This window comes from Cupressus sempervirens, chromosome 1 (genome assembly GCF_028749045.1).
Source record: "Cupressus sempervirens isolate cs-2001-9-10 chromosome 1, ASM2874904v1, whole genome shotgun sequence".
Classification (NCBI taxonomy): domain Eukaryota; kingdom Viridiplantae; phylum Streptophyta; class Pinopsida; order Cupressales; family Cupressaceae; genus Cupressus; species Cupressus sempervirens.
Window position 1 is genome coordinate 684,091,671 of NC_143118.1, and position 11,697 is coordinate 684,103,367.

Here is an 11,697-nt window from a genome sequence, read left to right on the forward strand (position 1 = left end):
TATAGGAAAAGCTTTTTGATGACTCCATATTTCTACATATGACATATGACATATCTAGGGTGCATAAAGAAATAAGCTACAAGAAATTTGAGTTGAACTACACGCTCTTGCATTAAGAGCTAAAATACTGTCTAGGCCAATCCAATCAGTCTTATTATATCTGACAAACATTAGTGCCGAAGATTTCTCATAGCTTTTTTTCGCTCTCTGCAATTCCACATCTACAGCCGTGCTCTTACACGTTCTTCCATTGCCTGTTCAAGATACTAAATTAGTGGGACTGTAAAAGTACATCTTAACACTCGCTATCTGCCTCTTCATCTTCTAAACAAATGCAAATTCCATCGAGAGGGAATCATCAATGTGGCTCTGCTAGGTACATTCAATCAAGCAGTTGAATACAATGCCGCACTTGGTTGTTAGAACAAAACCGTCCTGCGCCTATCCCGCACAAAACCATCATTGCCTTCTTTGCCTTCGCTATTTTATCCTCTCTTTAACCCTTCAAATGTATGGAAGAAAAAGTTACCATGCCCTGCACACTATGTGCTTGTTAGTATACAACAGAGGAAAACTACAGGAAATGAGGCAGACCGGGGATGTAGCTCAGATGGTAGAGCGCTCGCTTAGCATGCGAGAGGTACGGGGATCGATACCCCGCATCTCCACTGAATTTGTTTTCCTTCGTACCCTGCATCTCTGCACTCGATATTCTATGTTTCTTAAAACTGACATTTTTGCTCGAAAACATTGAGCAATTGAAATCGATCGAATTGCTATGAAAATTTTCAACCGGATGAGAAAACGTCGAACAATTCTAATCTGATCTTAGCATGTGCAAAGGCCCAAATTTGAATTGAATCAAGACGGTGAATTAAAAATTGAAGAGCATACAAAATCCCAATAGAGATGCAGGTCCTACTCAATACCAGTACGCGTTAGGGTTGATGCTACGCCTCTCAAGTACCAAGAGCCAAGTTTGGTGAAGAATCTGTACTCCGTAATTTTAGAAAGTAACCATGTTTTTAATCTATTATAGTCCTATATAATATGTAATCCTTCTGTTCCTTATTTACTGTGCTTGTTCATTCACCTCTTCAGTTGTTAGTTTGTTGTTCTTACAACCATATTACTCTAGCATTTACTATGCAATTGTCAGTAATGACAGAAATTTTGAATTTTATGTTATTATTATTCAGGGATTTGGAGGCTAAATCTAAGTGCAAACTTTATGAACAACATCCACCCCAAAATAAAATTCAAAGTAATTACCAGATATCATAAAGCAACATACAAGGCTCTATAAAGAAGTTTGACATTAGATTTTTTGAAAATGAACATTATTACAATTCAAGTTTGTCAAAATATACAAGCCACTATGAGTCAGATATCATAATTTTCACAATGATAAATCTAAAAAGGAAAATGTTGACTAACATATACTAAAATAATGGAGTCGACAAAGTGAGTTGTGACATTCCTCCCCTCTAGAAAGAGACATCAACCCAATGTCTAATGAAAATATAACAAATGTTCTCACACCATACATAATGCTAAAAATATAACTAAAATATCATATTAGAGTCTATGCAAACAAGAGCTCTAGAAAAGCTTGAGTCCCGGCCTTATGAAGTATTGTTCGTGTAGAGATTTTATTACCATGTTTCAATTTTTCCATTTTGATCATAACAAGAGAGATGCTGAAAAATATTGTTCAATTTGACTTTACAATTCCTAATTTATTTGCTTGAGAGTTTCATAAATTGTTCAATTAGTCCAGGTTATGTATATCTTGAAAGAATTGCATTCTACAATAGAACATCTCTTTAAGGGATTTTGTCAAACAAATGATGTTTCCATTTTTGCTATACAAATCTACCAAAGCATAAGTGTACACCCGATTATTGAGACCTTAAAAAATCTCCTTTACTCTTCTACATCCTTGCCTTGAATAAATGTGAATGCCTTTACTTGAAATTAATGTTGAGTTATTATGGCAGAGAGGGGAAACAAGCCAATTAAGACTAATGCAGATAACTTTTATATTGGTATGTTTTCTTTGCTCAAATTTTATATCTACTTCAATTTAGGTTTGTAATGTTCACTTTGGTTCCATCTTTTTAGATTTTGGTCATTACTTTTCCTCTCTATCATCATGTTTTAAGAAAGAGTCAATTTAGGGTTAAGTTTGACAAGACAAAGAATGTGGAATTTGGGGACATCAATGACAATCACAACCTTGTGTCTTTATAAGTTAAACATATGGACTACTATCTGCAACAATTAAATTTTGAATGATTTTAAACCAATAAGATAATATCTTAACAAATATAAAATCTTATAATTCAAAAAATTAAAGATTTCAAAGTAAAAAAAATATGAGTGCAATGTAAAATAAAACTCAAAAACTGGTATATGACTTAAATAAAAATAATTTTATAGACTAAATTTCTTCCATTAAGAAAGAGTTAATTGAAATAGCTAGCAACTTTAAATGCTACTAAATTTCACATTTTTAATATAATATGACATGAAAAAACTAAAATTCAAACGTATAAATTTGTCTAATATGCATAAATACACAAAATCAAACTCATAAACATGAAGAATTAGATATATATATATAAAAGAAACATCCAGCTCATTGGACTTTCATCAAGAGGCATCTAGAAGCTTTTTTGAACGTTTGTCACTAAGAATAGAATATTAATCGTTTCCTCATTGTTCACCTCTTTTCTATACATTGTCTCCTCAAAGTGGAGCTTTGGCCTAATTCCCCTATTTCTCTATCCATTAGTAGTAGTTTATAAATGGTTATAATGCTCAGGATGATTATTGAAGCTACCTAAAATAGCAACTTATAACCTTGTCTTCCCTGATCTCTACCAGTTTATAATAACCCATCTCTAGTGTTGAGTTTTAATAAGCTCATGAATTCAGTGGATTCAGAACAGAGAAGCGAATCTTCCCAATAATCCAATTCAAACGAGCCTAGGATAGCACCACCAACACTATCAAAAGTCTAAACTTGATGTTGAGTTTTGAATTTCATCTCATGTGGTTGCTCCTCTTCCATAGATTTTTTTTTTTCTACACAAAGTATCATTGAAACTTGCTGAAAAGGTGTGAGAAATGGAAGTTTTTAAAATTTTCTAATTCCTCAATGCCAGAGAAACACTTTCAAGTAAAAAGTTGAGGAATGTGCAAGGCTCTCTCTTTTTTTGTATGCAATGGTTGTTGCTTCTACTTTGGAGAATGTCCATAGCCAAACCCACATCCCTTGCCTCATCAAATCGCTTATTTCTATTGCCAATTTCCCCATCCTTTTTGCAAGTTGTCTAGATAAACATTATTTAGATTCAAGTTGTAGTTAAAGAGAATAAATGAGCAAAAAACATTTGTGAAAGTAAGATTGGATTAGATCATAACCTTTCTCATTCCCACAATGAACAATCTTCACCTCATTTTGCTCAAATTTGGCTTTGTAGACATCAAGATTTCCCTTGCCCTAAACTTGTTCCAAAGCTCATATCCTCCTTCTACCAGTGCCTCCATAAAGATGACTGATGTGTATTCCCATGATAAATTTAGAGTGTCATCTACTGTACAGAGAAAAAAATCCATGGCAAAGCTGATACATTCTTTGCAAAATTTAGAGCAAGCTAAATTCATGTCAGACGACTTAGATTTTAGTTGTAGGCAACGATGGCCTCCCTAGGGCTCGGCCCTACAATATTGCCTGACAAGTATAGTGCTAAATCAAAATGACCATGAAAACACTAAAAAATTCTATAGTGAACCAAAGATCATGAAAACGTTGGAAACTTTGAGAATGAATTTCCAGAAAGATCATGCACTTTTTTTCCTTTTTTTTAAGGCTAAAAAATATTTTTACCCTTGCAAAAATGGTAACAACCAATAAGAATTGTGAAATTAGTGAATATAAATATAATTTAAAAATAAATCATTTCAAACCTTAGGCTATTAGATTTATGTATTTGAAAAAAATTATTGTGTGCCTTGACTAAAAGTATTAGTTCCCTACCTTATAGATAAGGCAAGGACTAATAAATGTGAAAATGAACTATGCATGTCATTTGCATCCTCCCATGTAGCATTATCAATAGAGAATTGGTCCCATTGGACTTTATACTACAAGATCTCTCTATCACATACCAGGATGGTACATTGAGTAATGGTGCAGAAAGGGTCCACTAGTACCACTCCTAGATCTTGTACCTGTACAGCACACCAATCAAGGATGTCAGAAGCATATGTATGGTAGGGTTTCAACATAGACACATGAAACACATTGTGTATACTTAATGAAAATATAACAAATGTTCTCACACCATACATAATACTAAAAATATAACTAAAATACCATAATAGAGTTTATGCAAATAAATGTAGAAATTAACTACACATGTCATCTACATCCTCCCATGTAGCACTATCAATATAGAATTGGTCTCATTGGACCTTAAACTGCAAGATCTCTCTATCACATACCCTAATAGTACATTGATCAATGATGCATAAAGGATCCACTAGTACCACTCCCAAATCTTGTACCAGTAAAGCATACCAATCAAGGATGTCAGAAGTATCTGGATGGTAGAGTTTCAACAAAGAAACATGAAACACATTATTAATACCTAATGAAAATATAACAAATTTTCTCACACCATACACAATACTAAAAATATAACTAAAATATCATAATAGAGTCTATGCAAATAAATGTAGAAATGAACTACAAATTTTATGTGCATCCTCCCATGTAGCACTATCAACAAAGAATCAATCCCATTGGACCTTATGCTACAAGATCTCTCTACCACATACCTTGATGGTACATTGATCAATGATACAGAAAGGCTCCACTAGTACCAATCCTAGATCTTGTACCTATAAAGCATGCCAATCAAGGATGTGAGAAGCATTTGGATGATAGGATTTCAACAAAGAAACATCAAACACATTATGAATATAGGCAAGAGTGGGTGGCAAGAAAAGTCTATAAGCAATAGGATTGATGACCTCCAAAACATCAAAAGTCCCCACATATCTAGGTGCAAGATTAGAAGCTTTGCCAAATTTTATGGAACTCTTATGTGGCCTCACATGCAGAAAAACCTTGTCCCCTACCTAAAACTATCTCAAAGTGTGGTTCTTGTCTGCATAACTCTTTTTTGGTTTGTTGCTTCCTTTAACCTTTCACTAATGAGATACATTTTCTCTTCCATCTCCCTCAACATGTTAGGACCAATGATGATTCTATCCTCAACTCTATCTGAATTGATAGGTGTTTGAAACTTTTGTCCATATAATGCCTCAAAAGGAGCCATTCTTGAAGAAGAATGGTATGAGTTATTGTAGGAAAACTCTACCAAAGGAAGATACTCATCCCACTTGTACTTTTGATCCATGTAGTTCATCTAAAGAAAATCCTCAAGAACTTGATTAACCCTCTATGTTTGTCTATCTATCCAAGGGTGATATGATGTACTGAAGTTCAATCTAGTATCCAAAGATGTATTCAAGGTTGCCCAAAACCTTGATCTCATTCGAGTATCCCTATCTGATATTATAGTCTTAGGAACTTCATGCAATCTAAATATCTCCTACAAAAACTTCTTAGCCAAAGCCAAAGATCCATCCCTCAAACTTCCTATTATGAAATGAGCTACCTTAGTAAATTTATCAACTACAACCAAGATTATATCATGTTTACGTCATGTCATAGGCAACCTTGGACAAATTTTTTAAAAATTTCCCATTGGATGTACATGTTCATCCTTAACCCACTGACACTCTAAACATTGTGCTATAGAAGAAACCTCATCTCTCTTTTAAGTCATGACCAAAAGTACAATGGACTCATATCAACAAGCATCTTATTTACCCCTATATTTTCTAAAAATGGAGTACAATGCATCTCGTCAAAAACCAACTTCCTCAACCCTTCCTAGTTGGAAATATATATCCTTTCTTGGTATCTCAATATACCATCCTAATCCATGGAGTACCCCTCAAAATGGTGGTCTGATGGATTATTAATCAATTCTGATTTGACCAACTCATAGTGGTCATCACCCTGGAGGTTCTAAAAAACTTGTTCCTTCAAGTGTTTCCTAGTAGTAGATATAGTTGTAATATGTCTCCTTCTGCTCAATACATCTATGACTTTATTTTCTTTGCCCTTTATATACTCAATCCCAAAATCATATTCACTTAAAAACTCTAACCATTACCGTTGTCTAGCTTTAAGGTTAGGTTATGTGAACATATACCTCAATCCTATATGGTATGTCTTTAATTCAAATGGCTTACCCAAAAGGTAGTGTCTCCACATCACAAGTTCATGTACTATGGAAGCTAGCTCCACATCATGAGGTGCATAATTAACCTCATGGTGTTTTAGTTTTCGTGACTCATAAGCCATGACCTTACCATCTTGCATAAGTACACCTCCTAAACCATTATCTGAGCATCAATAATCACTATAAAATGACCATTAGGGTCTGGTATGATTAAAATATGATCAATTGTGAGCTTCAACTTTAACAGCTGAAAATATTTCTCATGATCATCAATCCACTCACATCTCTTCCCTTTCCTTTGAAGAGATATAATAGGTGCACAAATCTTGGAGAAACCTTCCACAAACTTCTTGTAGTACCCTATGTTGTGATGTGGAGCCTTATCAAACTCAAAGGTTTATTTGACACAATTCCCCCCTAGATTATTTCTATAGGAGTTTTGGGGTAGCACCCCCAAGATCAAGTCAAGGGGAAGTGCCCCAAGTACACTCCCTATTGTAGTATAGGATGGGGTCAAGGGGCATTTCCCCCATGAAGGTTTTTAGGGTCAATGCCTCTAAAGCCAAAAAAAAGACCTTATATTGTAAATGGCATCAATTCCTATTTTTTGTTGGATGACTTATTCTAGCTCTAATTTTGTAAGTGGAAAAAAACTTGTATAAAATGGCTTAGGGTTAGCGATTTAATGTCATGTCCCCAATTTTTTGGTGACAGTTTGATTTAATTAATTTAATTAATGGTTGTCCAAGGACGACTAATTAGTTATTTTAATTAAATAAATAAATATTAAAAGATGACCTTGTATTTAATAAAGTGACTTGGAAAATATTTAATAAAGTCACTTGAGGGATAAGATAAAAAATGTTCTAGAAGTCTCTGGAGAAGATGGAGGGAAAAGAATAAATAGGCACCCCAGGGCTCCATTCGAATCAGGCAGTTGATTATCTCTCTTTGTTTTCAGATTGTGATTCAATCACGGATGCATTGTGGAACCTAGGGTTTCTACAATTGTCACCGTTGGCCATTGAGAACGATAACTCTCAATTGGTTCGCAATTTTGAGGGTGTGAAATATCATATGAATTATTGCAGATTGGAGGTGACATCCAGTCATTTCATCAGGGCATCATTTGTGGCTTAAGGCCAATTTTCATGGTTCTTGCATCACTATTTTGGAAGGATTTGATTCAGAGCATCCGATCAGGGATAGGATTTAGATCATGATTCAAGGGCAGTATTGAGGAGTTTGTATGGGAGGCGAGTTTCAGAAGGGAGGTGATTGCTAATTTAAGAGGGATTGATATCACTACGCTGTTAACGAATTTGAAGAAGCAGCCAAGTTACCAAATTTTTCATGGGGACTACTCGTGAACTTCCAAAGCTGTAATCTCCATTAACAGATGGGAAGCTGTTATTTATAAACAACAATCAAAGAGTTTTTCATGAGCATCAGCGAACCCCTTTTTGACCATAACGTCACGGGCAGGAGACTTGAGGTTTCCTTAAAAAAGAAATCGCAAGTTGTGAGTCTTGAAGCGGCTACAACAGAGGGTAGGATCTGAGGTTTTCACACATCAGCTGGAGCATGTTCCAAATGTGGCCGCCACAGAAATTTCTAGAACAATTGTCGCAATTAGCAAATTAAAAATTGCAACCCCTGTTGGAGACTACGAACAAACCCCAAAACGCTTTCAGTCGACTAAAAGTGCGTGCTGTATATATTAATCGCCTAGCGGAAGGTCGGAGACAAGTTTAGGGCTGGGACAGAAGTATAGTAACCTTTGGTATAAGAGTTAAGATTTGCGCGACCTCAGGCCATTGCTCCAGCATTGAAGTAACCGCTGTCGCAGCAATATAAGCTCACTGTCTACATTGGTTTCATACCCTATGGAATCCGTCAGTAGAATAACCACTATCTGAGCATCCATTGCGGGTTTCACATATTAGTAGCGATATCTGAATTGCACAGAATAACTTGCTGCATCAGGGTTATTTCAGAGGTTAAAATGGAGACAGCAGCCTGTGAACGGCAACCCAACCTGACAGCGTCATATATGAACTCAGGGACTTGATATTTTTGGTCCATCTACGGAAGATCTGATTGTTCATAGGCAGCAGCAATACCAAGTTTGAACATTCGAGCAGAAGCTAGCGACTCAGGTTCCAAACATTCTCTCATATAATTTTCTATTGTAATATCAATATCTCATATTTTATAAATGATGAAGATTTTATAGATTGCCTATTCTATGTGTTTGCCATGATCATTTTTCCCTTTCGGGGTCAGAATAGCATAGATTAAAAAGAGCTTAAATTCTCCAATAGCATATCGGTAACAATATTGATTTAATAAGCAAGGGTTATCTCACAAGATTGTTACAGTAGTATGGACCTCGATTGCTAATTGTTTGACGAAATGTCAAACTCTTGAAATTTTAAAACTTTAGTGCTTAAAGAGTCGATAATCCGTTGGGGTTATTTCAGTGGTATCAGAGCCTGTTTGCTAACTGTTTGACAAAATGCCTAATCATTGAAGTTCTAGTATTTTGGTGTTTAAGAGGCAAATATCCTGTCAGGGATATTTCAGTGGTATCAGAGCCGGTTTTCTTGCCATCCTGTGGGGTGAGAACCGACTTACATGAGTGATCAGCACTCTACTTCAACCAAGATGGACAGGTACAACACAAAGTCTCCAAGGACACAATCTCAGACAAGTAATAGATGCAGTATTCAGAGTCAGAATTGTGGAAAGGAGGACTATTTAGGGATTCAGGATGAGCTCAGAAAGATGAAACATAACATGTCTGAACTGTTGATTAAACACCACCGTGTGCTTGACAGGCTGTCCGTCCCAGCTAAGGTGAGTAAATCAACTAGATTTCATTTTGGCAAATCTTCTCACGAAGCGTTGACAGATACAATGAGAGATGCTACTAGGAACCTTAATGAGGAGTGCGAGAAACAAGTGTGCAACCGGTCAGAGGTTTCAGTTCGGTCACAAGAAGAAGCGGTGAAGGACAGTAACTGTCAACTTGACACTCAAGTTGAGACAGTTGAATACGAGTTTCCCAAGGGTGATGTCTCATGTACAAAAGGTAGTTTGGTTCCGACAAGCAATGATTTCAGTGAAGTGAGTTCAGATGACGATGAAGATGTCATTGTGCATGGTGATGAGATACCTGGAGAAAATGAGCAGACATCGAGCATTCATGATTTTGCTGACAGAGAGTACCAGGCTCAGTTAGAAGCTTCGTCACATGAGGATGAGAATGGCAGTACTTCACATGATTTGTCCAGCCAGCTGAAGGTAAGCAAAGATAGTATTGTGGCTTCTTTATCTCATCATGACAGGATGCGGGAGATGTTAGAAGAGCACATCTAGATGATTCAGTTACAAGGAAGACATAAGGGAGTTCAGGCAAATTCTTCTTGCTGTGACTTACATGAAATTGGTGAAGGAATGGGAAAGATGAAGTTGAGCTATTTACATTTCCTATCAGACCGTGACCATCTTCTTAGCCTTACCAAAGATTATTCAGATGCCTTGAGGAGGAAGGAGGAGGAAGTTGTCAAGCTTTCTTGCGAGCTTGAGGACACTCGAGCAACTTTGGCATTATAGGATTGGGAAAGACATGGAAATAAGCATGGCATGGAGTTGGGCTTAGTTTCATCTTACATGCCTGACATTCAACTCCTTGCAGCAGACGGATCATATATGGTAGCTGATAATGTTACGAGTTCATCTTGCATTCACATCCAGGATACAAGGACAATGGCAGACAGGTATGTGAAGTTAGTTGGTATTGGTCACATTACTCAGGTAAGGAGTTTGCTTGAGTTACCAGCTGTTCCTTGTTCATGGATATGGACTCAAGAATGTTTCAGGGGCATTTGGGGTTCAGTTAACTGGAGATCTTTAACACTTAATAGTAGTAATGTTTGTTTGAATGCTATCATGAATTGTATTAGCAGAATATATGGTGTTGTCTTCCCTTGTGCCAGCAGAACATCCGATGTTGGTATTGGTTTTTATACACCGTTGTTGGGTTTGGTTTATATATGTAGACGACCCTTCTTGCTGAAAGGTGTTGAAGATTTTTCATATTTGCCAGTGTGTACTGATGAGTCCCAGGATCGTTTCAGCCTTGATGACATCCAGGAGGATGAAGTGAACAGTTTTGAAGATTCAGCTACCTTGACAGTTTCTTTAGGTACAGAAGAGCTTGATAGCAGAACTATAGATTTTGACACTCTGGATGTTGATATGAGTTTTGAAGTTGATTCGAAAAATATAGATGGTAATAATCCAGAGACTAGTATCTTTGAAGACATTCCTCCAGACAATGTGTCAGAGGGAGTTTATAGAAGATAGTCTAGCCAGAGCCATCATGTGGTTAGCCAGTTAAAAGTTAGTGAGCGAGACATTACTATTGCTTGTGAGCATTTTGATACTGCTTGTCAGTTGTTGGCTGTTACTGGTTGGGGTTCTTCTATGACAGATGAGTCCAACGGTGGTTACTTTTCTTTGGCAGAGATTCATGCCTTGCGTGAAGCTGTTCGGATTTTGAAGCAAGATTATTTACGATTGGTAGCCGACCGTGATCACTTGGTTGAGTGGGGGAGTACAGCATATGAGGCACTCTTGGATCGTGAAGAGGAGGTGAGTGAGCTTTCCCAAGAGCTCATAGCGACTACTGAGGCATTAGAGGACACACAGCGAGATCTACAGAAGTCGCAGTTTTAGTTGAAGGAGGTGACCGTGGAGTTGGAGCATTTGCGGTCAAAACTAGCCCCAGACCCAGTTCATTTGTCTATTAAGGTAGATGACGGTAAGTACACTCCTATAGTTGCTTTTGAGGAGCTTATTGTTGAGACTGACATACATGTTCAGGGTTTGGAAGAAGTTGGTCTTAATGAGTTCGGGATACCAGTAGAGTCAAGTTTCCAGATTGATTCTTCTCAGTTAGTTGATAGTGTGGTACAGTGGGGTATGCCACCTTCACAGGAGGATCAGTTGTGGTGTAAAGGGGAGTATGTTAATGCTTCCTCGTATAATTTTTACTGCACTAAACCGTTCATGGAGTATTTTTTGGATAGTGCATGTGTTCATTTGGACCCGTATAAAGTGACAGAAGGTGTTCTCATCCATGATACTAGTGTTATTCGCGGATTGGTTGAGAAGATTATAGGGGTCCTTTCTACTATGCTACCTCACAAGGATCTCGAGGAGGAGTTTGTTGAGCAGAATGCACATGATCCTAACTAGCCTACAGTCACTCGGAGTCAGAAAATGGAGCCATCTGTTGATTCCCAGTTCAGTGATGATGAGCCAGCAGTAGAATTTGGAGGTTCTTACCGGCATTATACGGTAG

At 37.0% G+C, this 11,697-nt stretch overlaps 1 non-coding gene across 1 annotated transcript; it reads left to right on the forward strand.

Moving 5' to 3' along the window:
* Window positions 1-595: 595 nt before the first annotated feature.
* TRNAA-AGC (transfer RNA alanine (anticodon AGC)) lies at window positions 596-668 on the forward strand. The gene has a single exon. It is a non-coding gene; the product is annotated as a tRNA-Ala (tRNA).
* The last annotated feature ends 11,029 nt before the right edge of the window (window positions 669-11,697 follow it).